Source organism: Colobus angolensis, unplaced genomic scaffold (assembly GCF_000951035.1).
Source record: "Colobus angolensis palliatus isolate OR3802 unplaced genomic scaffold, Cang.pa_1.0 Scaffold11, whole genome shotgun sequence".
NCBI lineage: Eukaryota > Metazoa > Chordata > Mammalia > Primates > Cercopithecidae > Colobus > Colobus angolensis.
Genome location: NW_012112030.1, coordinates 5,640,342 through 5,648,366, shown reverse-complemented (window position 1 = coordinate 5,648,366; position 8,025 = coordinate 5,640,342). Strand labels below are relative to the sequence as shown.

Sequence of the window (8,025 nt, the reverse complement as noted above, 5' to 3'; positions counted from 1 at the left end):
AAGAAATATAACAAATGGGAAAAAGCAGTTATTTGAGATCCGGCCACTGCACTCCAGCCCGGGCGACAGAGCAAGACTCCGTCTCAAAAAAAAAAAAAAAAAGATTGTTTCAAGAAGTAACCATGTTTTTACTCAAAACCTACACAGGCACATCGGGCATATCCTAGGCACTTAATAACAATCGGTATTCATTAAATGAAGAACTGTATTAAACTAATTTCTTAATTTGGTACTAAGTATAACTTTTTATTAAAGGCATTATTCATTATCACTAGTTGGTGATACATTTATTATTTCTTTTTCTTTTTTTTTTTTGAGACGGAGTCTAGCTCTGTCGCCCAGGCTGGAGCACAGTGGCTGGATCTCAGCTCACTGCAAGCTCCGCCTCCCGGGTTTACGCCATTCTCCTGCCTCAGCCTCCCGAGTAGCTGGGACTACAGGCGCCCGCCACCGCGCCCGGCTAGGTTTTTTGTATTTTTAGTAGAGACGGGGTTTCACCGTGTTAGCCAGGATGGTCTCGATCTCCTGACCTCGTGATCCGCCCGTCTCAGCCTCCCAAAGTGCTGGGATTACAGGCTTGAGCCACCGCGCCCGGCCTATTTCATTCAATAAATATACATTCTGTTGGTGACTACATAAGTACAAATAAATGGTCATTACTATTTGAGAGGAGAAATAGAGAAGAAAGTACCTTGTAATTTAAAAATTTTTTCAAATATTTCTCTGATTATAAAAAGTAATGTATAAAATATATAACTATGAAGAAAATATAAAGTAATGTGTGAGCTACCCACCAAATTCATAAACTGAAAGTGTTATATATAATAATATATATGAAGATGCAGGAATGGGTTTCCTTTTTCCCATCTTAACCTTTTTTTTTTCTGAGACAGAGTTTTGCTCTGTCACCCAGGCTAGAGTGCGGTGGCACGATCTCCGCTCACTGCAAGCTCTGTCTCCTGGGTTCATGCCATTCTCCTGCTTTAGCCTCCCGAATAGCTGGGACTATAGGTGTCCACCATGGCGCCAGTTAATTTTTTGTATTTTTAATAGAGACAGGTTTCACCGTGTTAGCCAGGATGGTCTCGATCTCCTGACCTCGTGATCCACCCATCTCAGCCTCTCAAAGTGCTGGGATTACAGGTGTGAGCCACTGCACCCAGCCAACCATCTTTAAATGTACAGTTTAGTAGTGTTAGGTATATTCACATTGTTGATCTGATCTCCAGAGTTTTTATATCTTGCAAATGTGAAACTTTATACCTACTAAACAACTTAGTAAATACCTCCCCTTTCTCCTCTTCTCTGTCCCTGGTAACCAGCATTCTTCTTTCTGTTTTTATGAATTTGGCTTGGATACTTCATATAAGTGAAATAATATAGTATTTGTCATTTTGTGACTAGTTTATTTTACTTAGCAAAATTTATTCAAAGTTCATCCATTTTGCAGCATGTATCAGAATTTCATTTCTTTTTAAGGCTGAATAATGTTTGATTGTATGTATTCATTCTTCCATTGATGGACATTTGACTCGCTTTTACTTCTTGGTTATTGGGAATAGTGCTATGACTGTGGTATGTAAATATCTCTTCAAGACCATATTTTCAGTTCTTTTGGATATATGCCCAGAAGTAAAATTCCTGGATCATATAGAGGTTTTATTTTAATTTTTCGAGGAAACTTCACAGTGTTTTCCATAGCAGTTAAACCATTTTACAATCCCACCAACTATGCACAAGGGTTTCAATTTCTCCCCATCCTTGCCAACACTTATTACTTTCTGTTTTTTTTTTTAATAGTAGCCATCCTCACAGGTGTGAAGTAATATGTCATTGTGATTTTGATTTGCATTCCTCTGGTGATTAGTAATGTTGAGCACCTTTTCAATGTTTATTAGCCATTTGTATATATTCTTTAGAGAAATATCTATTCAAACATTTTGCACGCTTTAAAATCTAGTTATTTGATTTTTTCATTGTTGAGTTGTGGGAGTTCTTTATATATTGTGGACAGTAACTTCTAAATATATTCTTTGTAAATATTTTTCCCCTTTTGTATGTTGCCCTTCACTCTTTTGATTGTGTCCTTTGATGCACAAATGTTTTCAGTTTTGATTCAGTCCCATTTATCTATTTTTTCTTTTGTTACCTGTGCTTTTGGTGTCACATCTAAGAAGTCATTGACAAATCCAATGTCATGAGATCATGTGGTCTGTTTTCTTCTAGAAATTTTATAGTTTTAGGTCTTATGCTTATATCTTTAATATATTATAAGTTACATTTTGTAAATAGTGTAAAATAAAGGTTTAACTTTCGTTTCCAGTGTTCCCAACACCATTTGTCGAAGAGACTCTCATTTTCCCAATGAGTGGTCTTGGCACCCTTGTTGAAGATCATTGACCATATACAAACAGGCTTATTTCTAGGCTATTCATTCTGTTCCAATGGTTTATTTGTCTGTCTTTATGCCAGTGCCACACTGTTTTGATTAATGTATCTTTGTAATATGCTTTCAAGTCAGGAAGTGTGAGTCTAATACTTTTGTTCTTCTTCCAAAGTCGTTTTGGCTATTTCAGATTCCTTGAGATTCCATATGAATTTGGGGATGGATTTTCCTTTTAAAAGTGAGAGTTTACTATACATTTTGCTCTTCAATTTTTTAAATTAAAATATATATTGGAGACAGCTTTCCATGTTAGTATGTCTCTATTAAGAGAAATATACTCTTCTGAATAATTACATTTTATAATTTTATGTATATTATAATCAATCCCATGGTCATATTCAATCAGATTTTTGTTATTCTAGTTATCACCTCAGTGAGCATCCTTGTTTTTGAGGTGTAGTCTGTAAGGTAAGTTACTAGAGGTGAAAAAGTTAGATCAAAGGGTAAACACTAGGATGTAAATTCCACAAATGAAAGGAAGTTGTTCATTGCTGTATTCCCAGTGCCTAGAATAGTACATACTATGCCCTGTGTATAGGTGTTTGATAAATATTCAGTTAATGATGAAAGAGTACATACTATATATATTTATATATTTGTCTTTTATGTATGTTTATATAAATATCAATATAATTTATATACATGTATAATTTATATACAATATAATTTATATACATGTATACATTTCTAAGTTTCTAAGATATAACTCTTGAGTTGAATCTCACAAAAAATGAGAAGATATTTTCCAAGCAGACTGTGGCAGACACTGCTTATTGGCTAAACTACCCACAACATCCCTCTCTCTAGGCATCTTCAAACCAGAGTGACTAAGGTGCTGTTTGGGCAATGAGATATAAGTAGAAAACTGCTGGGTAGGGCTTATGGGAAGCATTTTCTTTCTTAAAAGGAAGAGTTGTAGTGGGCATACTCCTGAATGTCTTTCTTTGTTCTTACTTACTGGAAAATAGATGTGATATTTAATATTTCAATGACCATCTTGAGACAGCAAAGTAACAAGCAGGGGGATGAAGGTCTGCTTGTTAAGGAAGTCTGAAAGATAAAATGGGCCTTGGTCCTCATCAGCATTATTGGGCAATTCTATCAACCTTGGAATATCAACCTATGAACTTTCCTATTTGTTTAAGCAACTGCTAGTTGCTTTTCTGTTATTTATTGCCAGAGGGATTCCAGCTGATACAAAATATTTTCAAGATAAGTCAGTGTGATAAAGGACATGGGTTGTGAAACAACATAGGGTGTTAAGTAATCTGCAAGTGCAGAAAGGAGGTCAGCTTGACTGTGGCTTGCTTAGGGTTTAGGCTAAAGAGAGAGAGAGAGAGAGAGTCAGAGCCCTATGTGCCATATGAAAGAATCTGGATTCCATTCTGCAGGCAGTTGTGTAGATAATGAAAGTTAGGCACGAGAGAAACATGATTACTCTGGCATGAATATGACACACACATTGGAGAAGGGCAATATAGTCGGCAGGGAGACCATTCATGGGGCTAACTCAATTCTCAGTTGAAAGAAAATGAGGGTCCAATGTAAGATTACAACAGTGGGAAGAGTGAGAAAAATATGGATTTAAAATGTACGTGATGTGACCTAATTAATACTTTAATATGTATGGGCACATTGGAGAGAGAAGTTGTGTTACTGCAAATTATTACATCAGAAGCACCATTGAGATAAAGGACACAATTTTCTAACAAAGTATTTAAAGAAAAATTTCCACCTGATTAATCATTGGATGTGTATCCAATTATGAAACACTACTGATCACAAAACATATTTCAATATCAGAGATGTGAAAAGACGTGCCTCTTTGAATCAATGAAAACTGGTATAGCTAAACTAATATTTATAGATACTGTATGCCAGGCATTGTGATAGACACTTTGCTTATTTCACTTAGTGCACTCAAAACTTTATGAAAAATGTGTGGATTTTTTTTTCATTTTAGAGATAAGTAAAGGATGATTGTAGATTTCCTACTAGGGCAAGTGCTGGGTTGTGTTGCTAATAACAGATAGAGAAAGTAGACATATTGAATTTGAGGTTCTTTTGAGATATCCAGTGAAGCTATTCAGTAGGGAGCTGGGCACAGAGTTCAGAAGTTGAAGAAAAATTGATTAATTGAGTTCAGTCAATATTTAAGTGCTGACAATGAACCAGGCTCTTGAATTAGGTAGTGGGGATGTGTGGCAAGTAAAGCAATCAAGTAGAGAAGATGGATATTATTTAGTCAGTTCACAAGAATTTTAATGCCTATTTTGTATCAGATACTCTTCTGTGGCGAAGAAAAACCACATGTTCCTGTCATTAGGGATTTTACATTCCTGTGGAAGAATACAGGTCAAAGTATATAAACAAATAGATTAAATAAGGTAATTCCATATGGTGATAAATGCTGTGAAAGAAAAAAATGTTTCTTTTCTTCCCTGATTATCTAGGGAGATCCAACATAAAATTGTGCATTCAGGGAAGACCTCTCTTATGATATGGCATTTAAGCTGGGAATTATCCTTGCAAAAAGGGAGAGGGCAAGTTATACAACATTATAGGCAGAGGGAAGCATGTGCTAAACTCCCCAGACAGAAATAAAGTATTCAAGATTAGAGAGAGGGCCAATATGCTGACACATCATCACCAAAGAGGGGAATAGTATGAGGCAAGAGAATCACGATGAAAATAGCAATCTGGGAGCTACCTATTAAAAGTTGTAGAAATGAATGAAGAAAATGTAGAGTGCAAAGAACAAGGAGCATAGATCTAAATCTAGAGGAACCTCAACATTTAGAGGTCTGATAAAGAAAAAGATATCCAGAAACAGGTCTGTGAAGGAGCGGCCACAGAAGAAAAATAAAAGAGTGTTATTTTGCAGAAATCAAAGGTAGAGATTGTTCTAAAAAGTATAGATTGTTGGGTTGAATGCTGCTGGCAAGAACCCTGCTCTCAATATCAACCTTGGTAGAACTGGAAGGAAGTCTATGGAACGCTTCCTTCCCTGGTTAGACTTTGCCTGTCTTGGTCTCCATAACTATCATAGCAGAATTGCACAAGGGACTACAGAATCCATGGTGTTTTGGAGAAGAATGCCATTTCCAATCTCTCCATCAGTCCCCACCTCAAATGCTTGACTCCAGTCTCAAGATGGAGGCTATAATCCAGACCTCTTCGTAAGAGAAAATAAACTAATGCCCACGCACGCATACATCTTTATTTACTTCAGTTGCTACAAGAAAAAGACCCCCAGGTGTCTTTTTTTCTTTCAAAAATTTTATTTTCTTGTGGTACTTTTTAACATGAGATCTCCCTTTTAATAAATTTTAAGTGTACATTATTGTTGACTATAAGTACAACGTTGTAGAGCAGATCTCCAGAGCTTATTTACCTTGCTTCACTGAAATTTTATGTCCGTTGATTACAAACTCCCCATTCCCTCTTCCATTTAGCCCCTGACAACCAGTATTTTACTCTTTGGTTCTATGAATTTGGCTGTTTTAGGTAAATCATGTAAGTGGAAACATGCAGTATTTGTCTTTCTGTGACTTATTTCACGGAGCATAATGTCCTCAAGATTCGTTAATTTTGTCGTATACAGCAGAATTCTCTTCTTTTTAAAGAAGTTCACCCTTCGGTGCTGAAAATGCAACTGTTGGGATCTTCAGAGGCTGCGCAGCTAGGGGCGGAGGCAGCTGGGGAGGTCCTAGCCATGTAACCACACCGCCGTCGCTCCTCTTCCTTTCGTCGGCCTCTTCCTGTACAGAAAATAACTTTTTTACTCTAAAGAAAGAAAAAAGTAGCCGTCCGCCCCTCACGCCCTCTCTTCGTCTCTGCCCTCTGCTCTGTGAGGAAGCCCTGGGGGCTGCTCAGCAGCTGGGGCAGCGCAGCCGAGCCCCGGCATTCCCGGGCCGCCCCACCTCTGCCTCCTTGCATCCCTTTACCCTAGAGCCACCACCAGGGTAGGCGAGATGGCCGCCGCCATGTCCTTCGTCTCCCAAGTTTCTCCACACCAAAGGGCTCACGAACGAGCAACAGCTGCAGACCTTCAGCCACAGCCTGCAGGAACTGCTGACAGAACATTATAAACATCACTGATTCCCAGAAAAGCCATGCAAAAGATCAGGTTATCTTTGTATTCGCATCAACCGTAAAATGGATCCTCTGGACAGGCAGCACAGCGGATTGGACCGAGCAGTTAGGAGCTGTTCAAGCTTCTCCCAAGTGAACTCACGCTCCGGGTTGGACTTACGCTCACCTGCAACTATGAAGTGTCTGTCCTACAGAATTGTAGAGGATGGCTCCATCTGTGTGCTGTATGAAAGCCCCACCAGCAGAAGGTAGCACTCAACACCGACATGCAAATGGTAGACAGCTGAATAAGCTGTAAGGACGAATTTCTCTTGGGCAGAACAAGCCCTTCCAAAAACTACAGTATGATGACTGTATCAGCTTAAGATGGATCATGTTATAGTGCACGGATAAATCTGATTTTTGCTTTGGATGGGCTCCTATTGGGGATGGATTATGGAATTTAAACCATGTCACAGCTGTGAAGATCTGGCGCAAGATAGAGCGGTAAACATTTTTTTAAAAGTTGACAGTGCCATATTTTGTACAGGACCTTTCAATAATTTAATAGCCTGTGAGTCCAAGTAAATGATCACTTTATTTGCTAGGGAGTGAAGTCCTAGAGTGGTTTCAGCTTCTCCCAGACATACTTAAATTTTTACATCAATTTCTTTAGAGAAAATCTGTATGTCAAAGAACTTTTCTCTGCAGTAGATCTTGCAGAGGAATTTGCACTATCATGCTTGAAAATTATTGTTAACCTTTTTGGCGCCTCAATAGCTCAACGTTTTAAACATGGTAGTACTGGAAATTTTACGACAAGACTTTTACCTAGCAAATATTTCTAAATGTACATAAAGACAAGCTAGCAAACATGACCTGGGAAAATGGTCAGACTTTGTATTGTGTTTTTGACCTTGAAAGTAGCAAGTGACCAGAATCTGCCATGGCAACGGGTTTTTAAAAAGACCCTTAAAAAGACTGTCTCAACTGTGGTGTTGGCACCAGCCAGCTCTATGTGCATTTGCTAGCTTGTAGTTTTCTAAGACAGAGTAGACTTCTATTTTAGAAAGTGGAGGTCTGGTTTGTAACTTTCCTGGGTAAAAGTATTTTCATCTATTTTGTGAACTTTGTTAATCATCTTTTATTTGGTAAATTATGAATGGGTATAAATTTGTAGAGTTCATGTATATTGATTGTGGCAAAGTTGTACAGATTTCTATATTTTCAATGAGAAATTTTTCTTCTCTAATAAATTGTGTCTTATCTTGGCATTTAAAAAAGGCAATATTCCATTGTGCATGTGTGTGTGCATATATATGTGCATATATATGCATGTGTATATAACATGCATATACATATATACATGAATATATATACCATGTTTCCACAGCAGTTGCACCATTTTGCATTAACACCAACAGTATGCAAAGATTCCAGTTTCTCCACATCTTTGCCAACGCTTGTTGTCTTTTATTTGATAATAGGCATCCTGACATGTGTGA

General features: G+C 37.7%; 1 pseudogene; it reads left to right on the top strand.

The window, feature by feature from the left end:
- Nucleotides 1-6,906, top strand: part of LOC105521345 — a 7,582-nt pseudogene extending 676 nt beyond the window's left edge.
- Nucleotides 6,907-8,025: the final 1,119 nt, after the last annotated feature.